This window comes from Cryptomeria japonica, chromosome 11 (genome assembly GCF_030272615.1).
Source record: "Cryptomeria japonica chromosome 11, Sugi_1.0, whole genome shotgun sequence".
Classification (NCBI taxonomy): Eukaryota; Viridiplantae; Streptophyta; class Pinopsida; order Cupressales; family Cupressaceae; genus Cryptomeria; species Cryptomeria japonica.
Genome location: NC_081415.1, coordinates 186539452 through 186560617, shown reverse-complemented (window position 1 = coordinate 186560617; position 21166 = coordinate 186539452).

The following is a 21166-nucleotide window of genomic DNA, read 5'->3' as shown; positions in this document are numbered from 1 at the left end:
GAAGTGACTCCAAGTTGCCTAGGAATGTGACAATATTTAGGGGATGGATTAGGCTAATTAGGAAGGGGTTAGAAGCGTCTAGAAGGGGATTAGGATTGCAAGTGGGTTTGGTGGGTGAGGGAAAATAGAATTTTTATTAAAATAAAATTCATTTATTTCAACAAATAGGTGCAAGTTGCATTTTTAGGAGAATGCAAGTGGGGGGGATTTAATGATTTAAATAAATGTTTTATTTAATTTATTTAAAAGAGGAAAGAGGATTTAAATGAAATAAGAAAGATTTATTCATTTAATTGATTGTGAATTTAGTTTAATGAATGAATTAAAATAAATTGAATAATTTATTTAATTAATAGGAGATTTGTTTGAAGAAGAATTAATTAAATGTTAATTTAATTAACTGTTGGCTAGTGGGTTTTTAATCAAATAAATAGCAAATATTCATTTAATTAAACTGGATAGATTTATGTGACTACAAGTGCTATAGAACTGAACTTTTAATTATGGTTGATATACTTGACTCTACCCTACAGAGCTCAAACCCTCAAATGCAATTTATTGTTAATAATGCAGTCTCTACTTGATAATCCATAAATTAATTCAAAGTTTCATGTACTAGTTTGAAATGCTTTCACATGGCATATACATGCACAAACTGAAAATATTTTACTTACATCCCTTGGATGCAAATAAAAAAGTTTTGATACAAAAAATATGCATTTAGGGTTTTCTTGTATCCCCTAAAGTTGTAAAAAAATCATGGATACAAAGTGCAAAATGAACTAAAAGTAATGTCTTATATTGATTTTTTTTAAGAAAAATGTTTGTATTACCATTACAAATATATAAACCCAAAAATATAAGTTGCAATCATATGCAATGGTTAAACATGAAATGCAGCTCAACTAGGATGAAGTTTTTATACAAATATGAAATACCTAGAATGCTTTACAATAAAGATTAACTTACATAGATCTACAATTAGGGCATGAAGAATACAACTAACAAACATGCTATAAATGTCATGAACTTCATCCTTCACCCTAAAAAATGTGTCATCTTAGGGTCAAAGAACATGTCAATAATCATCAAAATTCTCCCTAAAAGATTTCCTATCAAATTTATCACTATTCACTCTAAAATTCATGCATAGAAGAGTTGGAAAATTCACAAGTTGGTTAAGAAAATCACTCAAAATGGCATGGAAATTATATTTTTATAAAGTTTGCATGATTGTAGACATTAACTTTCTTGAAATAACATCTTTTCATTGAATGCATTCTTTTATGGCTTAAATAATCATATTTGGGTGTTCTCTAGTAGATAAAAGGCCAAATTGACTAATAAATGAAAAACCTAACTAGTTTTCACTTTTTACCATTGAAAATCATTCCAAAATGACATAAAAAATCTTCCTCCTGTAGTGAAAAGATAGTTCTAGTAGCTATCAATACTTTTTCATTGTACTTGAATCTTTTCCAGTGTATATGTGGCTCTTTACTAACTATTACAATGAGTTGGTGGAAACTTGGTAAAAAGTTGAAGGAAAATGTTAGCATTGGAGGTTGGAGGAAATCCATACCTCATATTATAGATTGGTGTGCCAAGAATCAAGGGTAAGGGATAAATCACACCTCTTAAGGTATTGAAGTCATTAAGCTATCTAGGTTAAAGGGTTGGGAATACAATGGAACTAGTATCAAATGGGAGGGAAGTTTGAAAACTCTAAAAAAATGCACTAAAAGTTGGCTAAGCTTGGGGATGAGATGTGTAACCAAGTTTAAAAACTATACATAAGAAACATTTGAAGTGTAGTGAATCGAGATGTCATGGATAGAAACAAATAAGTACCCACATAGAAGGATGGTTGCAACTCTGACTCTGACAGACTTAGTGAAAAAATATTGAAGGAGAGTTAGGAGTCAAGGACAATACGTGAAGGGCACTTATGGAAGGAAACATTTAATATATTAATGAGAATGTGCAAACAAGATGGAATGATGAGGAATTCCAACATTAGAGTAAGAGTAGAATGCATGTTTGACAAGGACTTTTGGTTTTTGAGGTCTAAGGATGCCATGAAAATGGTTCCAATGGAGAGACAAATTTGACACCTTGCCGACGAAAATTTATATAAGGAATAAATATACATTTTGGAGTTAAGATAAGTGGCATGACAACCTTGGTAGGTATGATAGGTTGATAAGTTCTATATAGGCAAATTTTATGAAGTTTTAGACTAGATTATTGGGATTGAGTGGAAAGTTATGCTGGGAGGATGAGGTCCAACAACTCGATAGAAAAAAGGAAATTGAGATTATTGGGATAGCATATTGGGCTGGACAACTATGAAATTATACAACTCTAGTAGCTTACAAAATTAAGGAATTAACCAACAAAACTCTAACACTTGAATTTTTTTAGACATTTTGTGGACTTTGATACATGATGAACATTCAAGGGACAGTAGAAGGAAGACATAGATAATTTTTTTCTAAAGCAAAAATCTACTTATATTTACTTACATTGGTTTTAAAAGGTAGGTTTACACAAAGTCACTTTAGTACATGATTGAACATAGTTAAATTTTTAAATTCCAAGGGGAGTTGACTATGATTTGAAATGTGCAATTAAGATATCTAACTACACCTACCAAGGATAATGGAGACACATGGAAATGACTTAGGACTGCAAGGTTAATGCCATATTATGCTAAATAAATTTTGAGATTTAATAATGGAGGATAATATTGTTCTGAGGAATTTGATGAATTTTGTAAGCATGCAATTGGTATTGGGAAAAAAATAATATGATACCTCAATGAAATGGAGTGAAAAAAAAGGTGAACCAAACCTTCATGGAGAGAGCCAGAAGTATGCTTTTGATTACATAAGGTGGGAAAAGGGTCCCACACTTGAAGTTACAATACAAAAATAAGCAGATAAAAAATAACATTTTTAGTTGAACCAATGCAACACAAAGAGACTAACAGAGGAAACACCAAAATTGTCTAGCATACAAAATCAAGAACCAAACACATAAACTGTTGGCATTATCAATAGGTTTGTTGCTTGTTGGTATTATCAATAAGATATTGAGAAGGTTGTTGGAGATTAATTGATAAAGGATGATTACTGTCTTAATGATATTATTTTGTCATTGATGTCAAGCAATTGATTTTCTGATTCAGTATGATGTTGCCATATCTTAAAGAGAATGATTTGATGAGCATAAAGATGTCGATGAGTGACATAGAGGGAATGTGAAAATGAGGGGAGTAATAAGTTATTAAATGGGCAACAATTACCGAGTTAGACAATGATGAAATCATGTTGTTTTGATTGATTTGATATCCTATATTTGAGTTAAGGTTGATACTATTCAATTTTACCAAGCAGAGAGCCAGCCCATAAACCTTGAGTTTATCAGTCACTGAGTGAACTAAGCAAAAGTAACCGAGATGAGAATATCTAACGAGTAAAGTTCAGTATTAACCAAGCATCAACCGAGCAGTAACAGAATGCATTGAATGAATGAATAGAACATTAAATGAAGGATGCCGATGAGCTGGAGTTTTATTGAAGATTGGAATGTCGTGCAAGAAGTTTGTTAAGGATCTACGGAAATGAAAAATCAAGAGGAAGATCTACAACACAGATTGAATGGTAATAACCTAGCACAAGTACCAAGGAAGGAATACAAGTTCCAAGGTGAGATAAAACATTTTACAGATCGAAGGATGCAATGTACCTAGTCATTTTTGAAGATCTAATGGCTAAGATTAATCATGGGAAATGTGATTAAGGAGATTAAGCGGTTAGGTATTGCTTATAAATAAGGTTTAGTCGATGAACTAAGTATGCAAGTAAATGTATGCACAGTGATGCTACAAAGGTGATTACCTAGCACATAAGCTTAAAGATCTGATTGAATAACAGATTGAGAAGCCCAACAAGGAGGATAGATAAGTCTTATGACAAGATTATTTTGAGCACATAGAATTTGCTTTAACATTTTAGATGTGAAGTTGTAGATAGTTTTATTACTGTTATTTATTTATATAAGTGATAGGAAATCTCTTAACCGAGTGGACCTAACAGTCTTATTTGTAAATCCTAGTAAGGTAATATTCTTATTGAGTGTTTGAAATCCTTTGACAAGGTCACTTCTAACAAAGTCCAAGATTCTAACAGATCTGAGGGAAATCCCTTAACTGGGTCACATCTAGGAATGTGTATGTAATCTTTAACAGGATTTGCTTTTAACCGAGCATACTCTAAAAGAGTATATTTTCTTTGTGGGTCTGAAATCCCACAGTGGTTTTTCCCTATTTGGGTTTCCATGTTAAATCTGGTGTTATATGTGTTTTGATATTTCAAGTTTATCAGTTTATGAGTTTGAATGATTTACTATCTTCATTGTATATCAAGTGAGGGCTACCGAGGTTTTGAGATTAATATTGCATAGTGAGATTTTTATGATTCACCCCCCCCTTCTCATCCTACTAACACCTGTAAACAGAGCTATTAACAATAGGTATCAGAGCTTGACCTCCGAAAGAAAAGTTTAAAGGAACTTGAGGCAAGATCCGAAGATGTATAAATGGGATGCACTGAAGCTGAACAAGTCAAGTTTCTCCACATGGTAGAAAAGGATGAAGCTACACTTATCAGGAATTGGAGAATATGCAACATACTATTGTAGCATCCTAAAATTGCGACACTTGCAATTTTGACTGCATTTCAGTCTTCACGATGGCGACGCAACACGCAACCTGAATGGAGACCCCGAAACCTAATTATGACACTGAAAACTGCATTTTTCAAGCACCCTGGCCTGAACCTCCTTGCACCCTGCTGTCCCGGGAGGTGGGACCAGAGCGCCCAGTGCCCTGGTCCTTCAGGACCAGGGCGCCCAGTGCCCTGGTCCCCAGGACCATGGCACCCAGCGCCCTGGTCCCTGGGTCCTATTTTGGGCCCGGTCTCCTAAGGGGTCTCGGGTCTTTTTGTTTGCAATTTGGAAATTAACTTTCCTGGTTGGCCTAAGGTCGGGAAAATTAGTCTATCAGCCCTAATTGACAAGTATATAAACTACATTTTCCTCTCTCATTGGGATGGATGGAAAGTAGATGATGATGAGCATGATATGAAAAAGCGTGGAAATTATACTCAAGCATTCAAGCATTCCTTCAAGCAATTGATCATTTCAAGTCTCCATTCAAGGCTAAGTGTTGCATTCAAGACAAGGATTCAACCATTGAAGAGGAGATCACACACTACATGCTACAACATACAACATACTACTACAACAAACAACAACATCTAAACCTTCGCACATAAGGATACCAACATCCTTAGAACAAGGTATTAGTACTTGTTTTACAGTCATTTACATTTACAGCTCTTGCTCATTTCTTGGTTAATTCCAAAACCGAGGTTTGACCTAAAGGCAAACCCCTAATCCCTAACCCCCCAATCGTCTTCTCTTTTCTGTTTGTAGGTTGTAGGTACGCGACTGAAATTGAAGATCTGGAATCCTTGTGCAGAGACGAACAGATCCCCCTTCGTTTCGCGGATTTTTCGGAGGACCGTGGCGCCGGGCGCCATCGTCCTGACAACTTTTGCTCAAATTTGCAGGACAGTGCCGTATCAACATTTTACTGCTAATTCCAGGTCTGCAGCTTCATCCTATATCCCTATCTCAGTTTATAAGAGAATCTTTGTCACTTTCTATGCATGCTTAGCTTAATTCTCCTATGCACATTCTTTACAAAAGAGGGTAGCCTTGCTTTCTTAACCCTTGAAACACATTTAGCATCCAATCTTGCATTGCGTGGGATTGGATCTTGTGGGTTTCAACCCCTCTTTTGAATGTAAAGTCTCTCCCCTAAGTGAAAACCATCAACCCTAGCGAACCTCCCTTCTCTCTCCTCGGAGTTGGAAGAGGGGAGAACAACTAGGGTTCGATCGCGATTTTCCGCTTTACATTTTGGTGAACCTGACGTGAACATCCTTTCTGATTTTTCATGCTTAGATCTGAAAAAATTGATTACATTTCCATGTTTGATCTTTTGCAAAATTTTAGAGGTGATTGCATAAAAACCCTAAATTTTCTTTTTAGTAATTGAACTTGCGAAATGTCTAAATGTTAATGCCTGTTTCAGATCTGCCCTTCTATTACAAATTTTCAATTCATATTTGAAACCCTCTTGATTCAACCTTTGTCCGACAATTTCACTGATCAAAACATCTCCAAATCAGCTGTAACTTTGGATTCCGCAATAAAATCACAATATCTTTCATCCCTGAAAATTTGGAAAAAAGTTGCGAGGACCATGGCACCGAGCGCCATCATCCCCAACATTTTTTCTGAAATTTCGGGAGCGAGATCTTACTGTGTTTTTCTGCTAAAATTCAGAATTTTGGCTGATTTTATCAATTATAACACCTTCAAAATTACAGTCAAAGTTGGTCTTTTGATTGCTTGGATTAAGGCTTCTAAACATTTAAAAATCATTGAAATTGAAATTTTGTGTCAAAATTGTGTTCTTACTATCCTAAATCTGAAAAGTGCGTTATCATTCATTAAAAATTTCAGTGCTTTATTCAAATTCTTGCAATTTGTGACTTTTGAAATTAAGTGCTTAATTACAACAACTTTGATTTCCGCTTTCAAAATTGAATTTTGCGTGAAATTGAGTCAATTTTCATATTTCAAAATTTGCATTGCTCTTGACATTCCCTCTAAAATCATAAAATTCAAAATTTCAGTTTCCCTCTCTTTTTCAAAATTCAAATTTTGCATTTTTCGACAATCTTGGTAGGGTTCAATTTCGAGATTGCAACTTTAATTTGGCCTATCTACAAATCGTAAAATCACTCAATTTTTTTCAGATTAGCTCTAAAATCATCATACCTTTCATCCCTGCAAATTTCGAAAAAAGTTGCAAGGACCGTGTTGCACTCCGGGCGCCACGGTCTCGGACATTTTTTCCAAAATTTCAGGAGACTGTTGTGATTGCATTTAACAGCTTAAATCCAGAAGATTGGCTGATTTTACTGAAAATTGCTACCTCTAAATTCAAAATCTTCTCTCTCTTTCTAGTGCATGAGTTTTACAACAATAAGCCCTACTTACACTATTCTCGTTAGACGAAGCCGTAGAATTAAGTCTTTCCGAGGTTTAACTACTGAGGAGATGGAACCTAATTTGAATAGCCTTTTTAACGAGGACATGGGTAATTCCTCTAATCCTCCTAATGATGAAGAAGCTCTCCATGAGGTTTCCGTAGAACAACTTTCGAAATTGGATAACCAATTTGACGATTTTCGACAATGGATGTCTCAAGAATACCCTGATAGTCAAACTCTTCCTTTAATTGAGGGTCTAAAACGTATGCTTCAAAGTGATAAGAATGGAATTGATATTTTGCGTGGTATTGCACACATTGTGAATTTGAATGTGATGCCTATGAAGAGTTGTGCTGAAAATTTGGGTTATACACAACCTCCTACTCAAGTCAATCATTCTATTCCTTTGACAACTTCTATTGCTAGCATACCTACTTTTACATCAAACATAATGGCTACTTCTACACAAGACATTCCTCCTATGATCACCAGTCATGGGGGCAACCCTTCTTCTTCAATTAACCCTCTTCCTTCATTCAATCCAACTTCTTCATTCATTCCTTCAATGAGTGTGCCTATTATATCACCACAAATGAACATGCCGCAAGGGGGCAATTCGTTTAACCATTCCATTCCTCCTTGTAGTGTTCCTCCTGCCCAATCATCTCCTATGACTAATTATCATAGAGTCCCACCACCTTACTCTTTACCTTCTTTCAATAACATAACACCTCCATCTCAATCTAACACATTCAATATGAATTCTTCGACTGAAGCGACCATTAACAATCTAGCACAAACTGTCTCTTCTTTACAGCAACAAATTGCCTCTATGAATCAATCTAAGTTTAGTGTGCCCACATTTGACGTTGCGAGCCCACTTTCTCTTGACATTGTTCAAGCTATCCCTCCTAAACATGTTGAAATCCCGCATTTGGAACTTTATAATGGTAAAGGAGATCCTCTAACACATGTTAAGACTTTTCAAACAATATGTACTGATTTTGCTTATGACCAAAGGTTGCTTGCAAAACTGTTTACTAGAACATTAAGAGACAAAGCCCTACAATGGTATTTCTCGTTGCCTTCCTATTCTATTACTTCTTTCGAACAACTTGCAAATGCTTTCATTCAACAATTTCAAAACAATATAAGTCCTAAAGTTACTTTGATTGATTTAATGCATTGTAAACAAGGTGTTAAAGAAAAAGTGACTGATTTCATTGGTAGATATAAGCATTTGTATGCTCAAATTTCTTTTCCAGTGCCTGACAATGATATTCAAAGAATATTTATTTCTAATTTACAAAAAGATATTCGAGACAAACTTCTATTTTCTGAGTTTACTTCTTTCCAACAGTTGTGTGCAACTCTTCACAATTATCAACTGACTGTGAGTCAAATGGAACAATCACATCCTATGGCTCCGAGTGATAAGGGTGATAGCAGTCAACAACCATTTGGGAAGTTTAAACCGAATAGAGATTCCATCAAATTCAATGAAAACATCATCAACAACAATGTGAATGCAGCATCAGGTGTGCCTCCTATTTCTAAATTTTTCAAGAAAGAAAGAAAGTATACTCCTTTGAATGAATCATTGCATAGTATTATGAATAAGTTATTGGAACAAAATGTGCTTACTCTTCCTCCTATAAGACAAATTGATCCTGCAAAGATTACTTCACCTTATTTTGATAACAAATCTTTTTGTCAATTTCACCGTCAGCCTGGGCATGATAATGAAAAATGTTTTTCTTTAAAGGGTAAAATTCAAGATTTGATTGATAATAATACTATCTCTGTTTCTGGAGTGAATGATAAAGGCAACACATCTGTAGCTCCTCCTAACCAAAATCTTCAGATTTTCACTGATCCATTGCCTTCTCATACCTCTAATGCAATTGAGGCTAATGATTCCTCTCTCTCATCTGATGGTCTTGTGTCTATGACTCCAAATGTGATTAACTTTGTAGAGCAGCAAGAAATCCCTAAAGAACCTTCTATCACATTTGATTCCAGTGAAACCATTAGGGCACCTGATGGTCCTTTATACATAGTTGCAAAAGTTAAGAATACACCTTGCCGTGGAGTGCTTATTGATCCTTCGTGCATGATTAATGTTATTACTGAAGAATTCCTTTTTACTTTGCAATTGAATCAAGTGATATATGACAAAACAGATGTGATTGTGAAATTATTTGATGCATTTTCTTCTCCTGCAATTGGTTCTATTACATTGCCTATTGAGGTCCATAACAAATCTCTTGATGTGAACTTTGCTATTATTCCATCTGCCGAACAATTTCGTGTGAAGCTTGGCTATCCTTGGCTATCTTCCATGAAATCTATTGCTTCTCCTATTCATAAGTGTTTGAAATTTCCCCATAATGGTGAAGTTGTTACTGTCAATCATAGTCTCTTTAAACCAGCTGAAAGAACTTCTAGTGTTCCTATTGATTACTTTTGGCCTAAACAATTCCAATCTCTTCCTTCGTGAAGTGATCATCTTTTCAAATCTTATCAAAAGTGGAAAACAGATATGATCCTATCTCTAAGTGAACCTAGAACACCTAAACTTGATATTCCTATCATTGTTGAGAAGGAAGTTCTTCCTTTGAAAGATAAAACTAATGTCTTCCCTCAAGAAGATTCCCAACCCATCCCTATGGATGTGACTATGTCTATGCCTAATAAACTTACTAAGAGTAGACCTATACCTCCTCGTCATGATGGACTTGGTCTTCTCCCTAAACCAAAAATTCCTCCTTTATATGGAGCAGTTCCTCCTCCTTCTTTTTATAGAGAGAAGAGACCTTCTTCTTCTCCTATTATCCAGCCTAAGAGACCACAATCTAAACACCCAAGTGCTAAGGACGAGAACATTCCTCCTCCTCAATCTTCTCCACTTCCTACTAAGACTAGATGAAATCGTTCTGCACATGAACACCGGCGAAAGCGTCGTCTTAGAGCTCAAACTTTGCAATCTCCAAAAACACCTTCAATAAGCATTATTCCATTTTCTCCTCAGCCGGACATTGAGCCTAAATCTCCTAAACATAAGATGCATGATGGTCTTGATCCTGTGTGAGTTAAAGATCCTATTTTTATAAATCTTGATGATGATATAGATGAAAATGTTATTCATGATGAAAATGTTACTCCTCTTGCTTCTGATAGTGAATTTGAACTTGTTGATATTGATAACCATTTATCTAATGAATTTTCCAAAGCACTTATCCTAGCTCCTAGACAAGAACACCGCGGCTTGGGACATGAACGTAGCCCTTGTTTGGATCTTGTGATAGCTCCATCTGCTATGTTGGATGTTCCTCCTCTAGCGTGTTCCCTGCCTTCTCAAAACATTGATCAGCAAGATCGGGGGGTAGATGACGTGCTAGACTAGTTTCATTAGCATAGCAGATTCTTTCCTCCTCTCTTTCGTTACTTCTTCTATATGTTATTCTCATTCTTCTATTTGTTGTCCTTAGTGTTGTCTACTTGAGGACGATGCAAAGCATTGAGATCTCTTTTGGTCTCTCTCATGTTGACTCAAAAGACACATGTGTTCCCTTCTTCTAGGTGACCTTCCTTGATTGGGAAATGAAGAACAATTATGCATACATACATATGATATATATACATGAATTATCATACAGCATACTGACCCCGAGGAAAGTGAAGTCACCTCGTGCTTTGTGTTTTGTGTCTATTATCCTTGGGTTTATCTCACACTTGGGGGCTAAATCCTTGCGATAACGTGCTCCTTTCCTTTCTCATTTCTTATGTGTATCACTACGTTAAAACAATCACCCCCGGTGAGGTGTGTGCGATCGCTTTAATGTAGGGGGGCATACATCCCGTTCATATCTTTTCAGGATACTTGAAAATTTCTTGGTAAATTAGCCTTACCTTGAAAATTTTTGATATCTTTCTTGCATGACTCATAGTGAGGGAACCTTACTACTGACAGTCATGGTTCTCCCTCATGATCTTCCCTTTTACTTTGTCAATCAAAGTCGTAAGATCCTTAGTCCACTGGGGGCTTGGTGTATCTTGCCTCCTTGACGTGGTGAAAGTCTTTCAATATTGTTTCCTTGTACTTTACTGGAAGTATGAGCATACATACTCCCACTAAAGTGGGGGCTAAATGTAGCGTCCTAAAATTGCGACACTTGCAATTTCGACTGCATTTCGGTCTTCACGATGGCGACGCAACACGCAACCTGAATGGAGACCCCGAAACCTGATTATGACACTGAAAACTGCATTTTTCAAGCACCCTGGCCTGAACCTCCTTGCACCCTGCTGTCCCGGGAGGTGGGACCAGAGCGCCTAGCGCCCTGGTCCTTCAAGACCAGGGCACCCAGCGCCCTGGTCCATGGGTCCTATTTTGGGCCCGGTCTCCTAAGGGGTCTCGGGTCTTTTTGTTTGCAATTTGGAAATTAACTTTCCTGGTCGGCCTAAGGTCGGGAAAATCAGTCTATCAGCCCTAATTGACAAGTATATAAACTACATTTTCCTCTCTCATTGGGATGGATGGAAAGTAGATGATGATGAGCATGATATGAAAAAGCGTGGAAATTATACTCAAGCATTCAAGCATTCCTTCAAGCAATTGATCATTTCAAGTCTCCATTCAAGGCTAAGTGTTGCATTCAAGACAAGGATTCAACCATTGAAGAGGAGATCACACACTACATGCTACAACATACAACATATTACTACAACAAACAACAACATCTAAACCTTCGCACATAAGGATACCAACATCCTTAGAACAAGGTATTAGTACTTGTTTTACAGTCATTTACATTTACAGCTCTTGCTCATTTCTTGGTTAATTCCAAAACCGGGGTTTGACCTAAAGGCAAACCCCTAATCCCTAATCCCCCAATCGTCTTCTCTTTTCTGTGTGTAGGTTGCAGGTACGCGGCTGAAATTGAAGATCTGGAATCCTTGTGCAGAGACGAACAGATCCCCCTTCGTTTCGTGGATTTTTGGGAGGACCGTGGCGCCGGGCGCCATCGTCCCGACAACTTTTGCTCAAATTTGCAGGATAGCACCATATCGACATTTTACTACTAATTCCAGGTCCGCAGCTTCATCCTATATCCCTATCTCAGTTTATAAGTGAATCTTTGTCACTTTCTATGCATGCTTAGCTTAATTCTCCTATGCACATTCTTTACAAAAGAGGGTAGCCTTGCTTTCTTAACCCTTGAAACACATTTAGCATCCAATCTTGCATTGCGTGGGATTGGATCTTGTGGGTTTCAACCCCTCTTTTGAATGTAAAGTCTCTCCCCTAAGTGAAAACCATCAACCCTAGCGAACCTCCCTTCTCTCTCCTCGGAGTTGGAAGAGGGGAGAACAACTAGGGTTCGATCGCGATTTTCCACTTTACAATTATCTGGAGAATGTTTACACTGCACCTAGCACCTATCCTATGACAATGGAAGAAATAAAGGTGAAGAAAGAACATATTCAAGCAATAATTGAAATAACATCAGCATTGACCGACTCGGAGTTCAATGATCTGGAAGGCTATAATGATGCTAAAGCTATGTGGGATAAGCTCACGTCTATGTATGGTGGTGATGAACATGTTCAAAGAGAAAAAGTAGATAGTCTAAGAGGACAACTGGAATCTATGAGAATGAATGAACATGAGAACATAACCCAATATAGTACAAGGTTAAAGGAAACTATAAATCAAATCAAAGGAGCAGGAGGAACTATTGAAGAAAAGGATGTAACAAGTAAGTTGCTGAGAACACTTCTACCTGCTTATGCCATTTGAGTCTCTATAATTAATGAATTAAGGTTTGTACCAAATATGCTAGTCTCTTTGGATGCTACTATCAGTAAGCTACATTCTTTTGAGTTAAGTAACTTTGATAACAGTGGGTCTTTGGTAAACAAAGTTGAATCTGTATTCAGTTCTTTTCATCTTGGTGAATCAAATGATTACAATAATAAAATGTATAAGTATTTTAAAGGAGATCACAGTGGAGCAAGTGAGAGATTTTGCAAAAACATGGAAGAAGTACACAAACTATATGAGGAAATTAGAAAGCAATAAGAGTTTGAAGCACTATTGGCTAGAAGGTTACTGAGAGGCAAAGGTAAGTATAGAGCGAAGCTACCTTTAAAATGTTTTAATTGTGATAAAATTGGACATATGGCTTCTAACTATCCCGACAAGAAATCTAGTGAAAAGAGAGAATACCGAGATGATAGACAGAAAGACAACCAATACAGAGGACACTGAGACTTTAGAAGGAGAGCTAGAAAGACATGCCTAGTAGCTAATGAGGAATCCAATGATGATAAATCTGATGGGACTAATATAGAGGAAGTTGTTTATGTGGCTATTAAAGATGGATCAGATGAAGAAAGGTATGAGGAAAAAGCCTTAATATCACACATAAATAATAATGATTCTTGGATCATAGATAGTGGATGCTCACATCACATGACATGTGATAAACACAAGTTTGTTAAATTAGAAGACTATGATGGAGGCTATGTAAGATTTGGTAATGATGCACCATGTCTGGTGAAAGGTAAAGGCTCTATCACACTTCTTGATAATGCTAAATTTGATGGTGTATACTGGGTTGAAGGTTTGAAATACAATTTGTTGAGTGTAGCACGGTTAAACAATACAGGATACCGAATAGAATTTCAGAAAGGAATTGTCAAAGTTCATGACAAACATGAAAAGTTGGCTGCTACCAGGACTCAAACAAGAGGTGCTACATTTCATCTTGACTCAACTTGGAACAATTATCTATATGCAAAAATAGAAGATACTTGGTTATGGCATAAAAGGTTTTGTCATGTAAATTTTGATAACCTGATCAAAATAAGCAAAAAGCACCGAGTAAGAGGTCTACCGAGCTTGGAAAAACCTGAGAATGCTATATGCTAAGGATGCTAGATGGGTAAGATGACAAGATCAAGCTTTACAAGTAAATCTTACACTTCTAAAGGAATTTTAGATCTTGTGCACACTAATCTTTGTGGTCCTATGAAAGTTCAAAGCTATTATGGTGATAAATACTTCATATTATTTGTGGATGATTACACAAGGATGATGTCAGTTATGTTTTTAAAAGAGAAATCGAAAGCATTTCAAATGTTCAAATGGTATAAGGCAAGAGTTGAAAATGAAACAAGGAGACAGTTAAAATGTCTAAGATCTGATAGAGGAGGAGAATTCATTTCAGATGAATTTAACTTATTCTGCAATGATCATGGTATAAAGAGACAAGTGTCTGCACTAAGAACACCACAACAAAATGGGATAACTGAAAGAAGAAACCGATCGATTGTAGAGTGTGTCAAAACATTGATGATAGAAAAAAGAGTACCTCAAACATTTTGGAGAGAAGCAATAAGTACTGTAGTTTACACCCTGAACCGAGTACAACTGAAGACAGGAACTATGAAGACACTGTATGAAATCTAGTATGACAAGAAACCAAATGTAAGTTATTTTAAAATATTTGGAAGTAAATGTTAAGTTCACAAAGATGACAGAAATGGAAACTTTGATCCGAAGAGCCAGGAAGGAACATTTCTTGGTTATTCCTCTAGGAGTAAAGCATTTAAATGTTTGATCAAATCATCTAACAAAATAGTGGAAAGTGCAAATGTGAAAATTGATGAATTTGCAGAAAGAAATGATGAAGGAAATTCCAAAGAACTAGAAGACTATAAAGAGTTTGTATATGTACAACTAAGAAGTCTTATTGAGAAAGCCAATGAAGAAAATGAAGAAAATACTCAGTTATCGAGTGATGAAGAAGATCATACAGAGCCTATCGAGCCTATATTAGCAAAATATGTCAGAAGAAATCATGCATCAAGTTAGATTATAGGAGATAAGGATGATCCAGTGATGATAAGGAACAAACTGAGACAGAACACATGTCTGACATCTAAGATTGAACTGAGGATAGTAAAAGAGGCATTGAGCAATGAAGATTGGATGAATGCTATGACAGAAGAGATTGATTAAATCAGGAAAAATGAAACATGGACATTGGTCCCAAGACCAAAAGAGAAGAATGTAACTGGTCAAAAGTGGATTTTCAGAAATAAGCTAAATGAAAAAGGTGAGGTCATTCGAAATAAAGCAAGGATAGTTTGCAAAGGTTATGCTCAAGAAGAAGGAATAGACTATGGTGAGACTTTTGCACCTGTAGCAAGACTTGAAGGAGTAAGAACATTGTTGGCATATGTTGCTTACAAAAATTTCAAGGTATATCAAATGGATGTTAAATCTGCATTTTTGAATGGTATACTAGAAGAAGAAGTCTATATTGAACAACCTGAATGATTTGTTGAAGAGAAGAATAAAGATCAGGTATGTAAGTTGAACAAAGCTTTATATGGTCTAAAGCAAGCACCTAGAGCATGGTATGAAAGGTTGCACTCTTACTTAATAAAGATTGGATTTATGAGGACTAGTGAGAACAACAACATGTATATGAAGAATGATAAGGATAATGGAATACTGATTTTAGCCATATTTGTTGATGATATTATTTTTTGTGGAAATGATTCTTTATGAAAGAACTTTGGAAATGAAATGTGCAAAGAATTTGAGATGTCATTAATCGGTGAAATAAAGTATTTTATAGGGTTACAAATACTGCAAATGAAAAATGGGATTTTTATTACTCAATCCAATTACATAAAGGAAATCTTGAAGAAATTTGGAATGGAGGATTCTAAACCTGTAAGTACTCCTATGACAACTAACTTTAAAATATCAAAGAATGATGAATCTGCATCTATTGATGAGACACTTTACCGATCTATGATTGGGAAGCTACAATATGTAGTTCACAGTAGGCTTGATATAGCACATGTAGTTGGTATAGTTGCAAGATTTTTTGCAGATCCCAAAGAAACCCATATGACAAAAATCAAGAGAATTTTCAGATACTTAAGAGGCACTGAAGATTATGGTTTACTATATGATAAGAAGAATGATTTTGACTTAAAAGTCTACACTGATGCTGATTGGGCAGGAAATATTGATGACAGGAAAAGCACAAGCAGTGGAGCTTTCTTTTTGGGAGAAAGACTAGTGAGTTGGCTTAGCAAGAAACAAGGATGCATTTCATAGTCAACAACTGAAGCTGAATATGTCACTGCAGCATTAAATTGTACTAATATAGCATGGATCAAACAACTGTTGGAAGGTATGAATGAGACAATTACTGAGCCAGTAACTATATTTTGTGATAACACTAGTGCTATTAACATTTCAAAGATTCATGTAATGCACTCTAAGACAAAACATATTTCTATCAAGTATCATTATCTAAGAGAAGAAGCTCAGGAAAAGAAAGTTGTGTTGGAATATTTTAGCACAAAGGAACAAATAGCAGACATCTTCACAAAGCCACTGCCAAGGGACACTTTTGAGTATCTTAGAAGCAAGTTAGGGGTCCTACCCCCATCTAGTACTCACTGACAGAGTTCAATGAAAGCATCAATTCGATGACTCTACAAAATATTATTTGTGGATTGATGTTGATTTACACACTTTGGGAGGTTTTCTAAAGTTGTGCAGGAAACAATAAATGAAGATAAGATGATCTGACTGAGACTAAGCTGATACATTTGTTTATGTTTTAACAATAAGGAAATTACTTCACTGGGGAAGTAATCATGCATTAGTTTTACTTTTTGCATTGTTGTCAAAGGGGGAGAAGACTTCAGAAGAAGTTTACAGCTCAAGGATAACAGGAGAAGAATTTCAGTTTGAATCAATTGGAATCAATCAAGTTGGTATTGCCATCAATGCCAAAGGGGGAGATTGTTGGCATTATCAATAGGATATTGAGAAGGTTGTTGGAGATTAATTGATAAAGGATGATTATTGTCTTAATGATATTATTTTGTCATTGATGTCAAACAATTGATTTTCTGATTTAGTATGATGTTGCCATATCTTAAAGAGAATGATCTGATGAGCATAAAGATGTCGGTGAGTGACATAGAGGGAATGTGAAAATGAGGGGAGTAATAAGTTATTCAATGGGAAAATATTACCGAGTTAGACAATGATGAGATCATATTGTTTTGATTGATTTGATATCCTATATTTGAGTTAAGGTTGATACTATTCAGTTTTACCAAGCAGAGAGCTAGCCGGTAAACCCCGAGTTTATCAGTCACTGAGTGAACTGAGCAGATGTAACTGAGATGAGAATATCTATCGAGTAATGTTCAGTATTAACCGAGTGCCAACCAAGTAGTAACAAAATGCATTGAATGAATGAATACAAAATTAAATGAAGGATGCCGATGAGCTGGAGTTTTATTGAAGATTGGAATGTCGTGCAAGAAGTTTGTTAAGGATCTAAGGAAATGACAAATCAAGAGGAAGATGTACAGCACAGATTGAATGGTAATAACCTAGCACAAGTACGAAGGAAGGAATACAAGTTCCAAGGCGAGATAAAAATTTTTACAGATCGAAGGATGCAATGTACCTAGTCATTTTTGAAGATCTGATGGCTAAGATTAATCATGGGAAATATGATTAAGGAGATTAAGTGGTTAGGTATTGCTTATAAATAAGGTTTAGTCAATGAACTAAGTATGTGGGCAAATGTATGCACAATGATGCTACAAAGGTGATTACGGAGCACAGAAGCTTGAAGATCTAATTGAAGAATAGATTGAGAAGCTGAGCAAGGAGGATAGATAAGTCTTATGACAAGATTATTTTGAGCACATAGAATCTACTTTAACATTTCAGATGTGAAGTTGCAGATAGTTTTATTACTATTATTTATTTCTGTAAGTGACAAGAAATCTCTTAACCGAGTGGACCTAACAGTCTTATTTGTAAATCCTAGTAAGGTAACATTCTTATTGAGTGTTTGAAATCCTTTGACAAGGTCACTTCTAACAAAGTGCAAGATTCTAATAGATCTGAGGGAAATCCCTTAACCGGGTCACATCTAGGAATGTGTATGCAATCTTTAACAGGATTTGCTTTTAATCAAGCATACTCTAGAAGAGTATATTTTCTTTGTGGGTCTAAAATCCACAGTGGTTTTTTTGTATTTGGGTTTCCATGTTAAATCTAGTGTTATATGTGTATTGATATTTCAATTTTATCAATTTATGAGTTTGAATGATTTACTATCTTAGTTGTATATCAAGTGAGGGCTACTGAGGTTGAATATGAGATTAATATTGCATAGTGATTTTTTATGATTCACCCTCCCCCCTCTCATCCTAATAACACCTATAAATAGAGCTATTAACAATTGGTATCAGAGCTTGACCTCCGAAAGAAAAGTTTAAAGGAACTTGAGGCAGGATCTGAAGATGTATAAAAGGGATGCATTGAAGCTGAACAAGTCAAGTTTCTCCACATGGCATAAAAGGATGAAGTTGCACTTATCAGGAATTGCAGAATATGCAACATATTATCTGGAGAATGTTTACACTGCACCTAGCACCTACCCTATGACAATGGAAGAAATAAATGTGAAGCAAGAACATGTTCAAGCAATGATTGAAATAACACCAGCATTGACCGACTCAGAGTTCAATGATCTAGAAGGCTGTAATGATGCTAAAGCTATGTGGGATAAGCTCACATCTATGTATGGTGGTGATGAACATGTTCAAAGAGAAAAAGTAGATAGTCTAAGAGGACACCTGGAATCTATGAGAATGAATGAAGGTGAGAACATAACCCAATACAGTATAAAGTTAAAGGAAATTGTAAATCAAATCAAAGGAGCAGGAGGAACTATTGAAGAAAAGGATGTAACAAGTAAGTTGCTAAGAACACTTCTACCTTCTTATGCCATTCGAGTCTCTGCAATCAATGAATTAAGGTCTGTACCAAATAAGATGTGTAGGAGTCTTGTAAACAAGATGTGTAGGAGAATATAATGATCGTAAACTCATGTGACACTTGAGATCTTATTCATATTTCCAAAGGAAGAAAATCCAATGATTGTAAATGGGTCTATAAGAATAAATTTAGACTATATAGTTTATTGAAAGGTAAATGACCTATAATGCCCCGCCAGAAACCCTAAAGAAAAGCAATACAACTAAGCAACTAAAAGGGCGTAATAATTTTTTTTTTTAAAGATTAAGTGCATAATCATACAATAGCACATCTAATAACACATCGAAAGTCTAACACAAGATTTCCTAAGGGTTATCAATGAAGATTAGTTCGTAGACTATATTAACACCATTGTTAATCCTAATGTTCAGCTAATAAGGAAAATTAAATGCTTAAGATAAAATCTACACATACATCTAAATTCCATAATGAAAAAAATCAAAGTACTCCAAAGTACTCATTTCCCATAGATCATATATACAAAAGATTAAAGCAACTGAATTAACATACATTCCACTGATGTAATATTACTACATCCATAAATACATGGTTTCCAATAATACTCCGAAATCTAAAGTTACAAGATCAAGGTTACATAAAAGTTTGATACAATGACCACAAGGTCTCAACTGAACAATGATCATGAACATGAGCTAGTACATGAAGTAAGAACCAAGAAATACCAAAGAAGCCCTTCCTCACTTGAAGATACATTCTAGAACATCTGATGGGAAGTGGCACTACCACCCAACCATGTGATCTAGAAATGGAACCACCTCACTATGCTAGGAGATAGTAGAAAACCCTCAAGCAAGCAAAGTAAGACAAGTACGAATAAACTACAAGACTCCGCAAACATTCATGTGACTCAACTCACAAACACTAGTGACTCTAAGGGGAGAGTGTCATCGCATAGCTTAAGATGGATACCATGGTACAGCCTCCATAGGTCCTGGCCCCCATCCTGGGTTATCCTGGTAACCTCTCTCGAACCTCCGGTTCCAACTAAGTCTCATGCAGACCCTACCAATCCTTTCGTGAAGACAAGGTGGTAAGTTTGCATTCTAGGCCTTCTCATAACATTATGAGCCTTGTACTAGCACTCACCTATACACGAGGTACATTATCTTAATTAAAATTTATCTCACCCATCCCAAATCAATTATTAGGTTATCACTTTTTAACTGACTTTCGATGGGTTATCCTGTCATTCACTTCGGGCACAACCCCCGCTCAAAAGCCACTCTCTCTCATAGGACACTACAAGAAAGGTCTCTCTATGAGAACTCTATAGCAAAATAGACAACCATACCTAATCTTAACAAAATATAGGTGAAGGATACACTATCACTAACCCAAGATTGACCATTTGGACAAAACACACAATGGCTCACATCAATAAGGTTATACAACAACACTTGACCAAGGAGATATAACAAAATAGGACACAATGACAACTCAACCAGAATTGCAATGGAATCTCAACTTGACTGAAAACACCATTTACACAAGATCCTAATACAGGCAATCTTTTCTTAAAACAACAAAATGCATAAATAGCTTGCAATTTAAGATTTCCAGAAAATAAGAATTGCAACTATATTAATAAAAATAAATCAATGTTGTCATTTTGTTGAGAAAAGAGGCAAATGAATCAGGACACATGGGAATATAGAGAGCTTAGGCGATATAAACTTAGAACTTTAATCCATAAGAAATGTCAATATTTCTTAGCGAAAAAGAAACATATTTGCAATGTTACATCTTTCGTAACTTCTATCATGCTCCCTATCAACTAACCTTATAATATAACTAAGAGATTAAATACCCCTATTCACTACTATAGCAATTAAATTAGTTAACATCTGTTTCACTATGATTTCCATTTCTCTATTTCAAACGATTAATAATTACATTTTCAATAAACAAATGATATAAGCAAAATCATATAAATAATCGTAACCTATATCTAAAACTTCCAATTTCACACATCCTTAAATAATAACCAAAATCAAAAGAAATTTCAACCTCTTTGCAAGCTTGAACTAGTTTATGAGACTTCTGATGCTCTTCCGCCAAATAGAACTATGCCTTGCTTGCAAATCTCAAACCAATCTATCCTATCACTCTA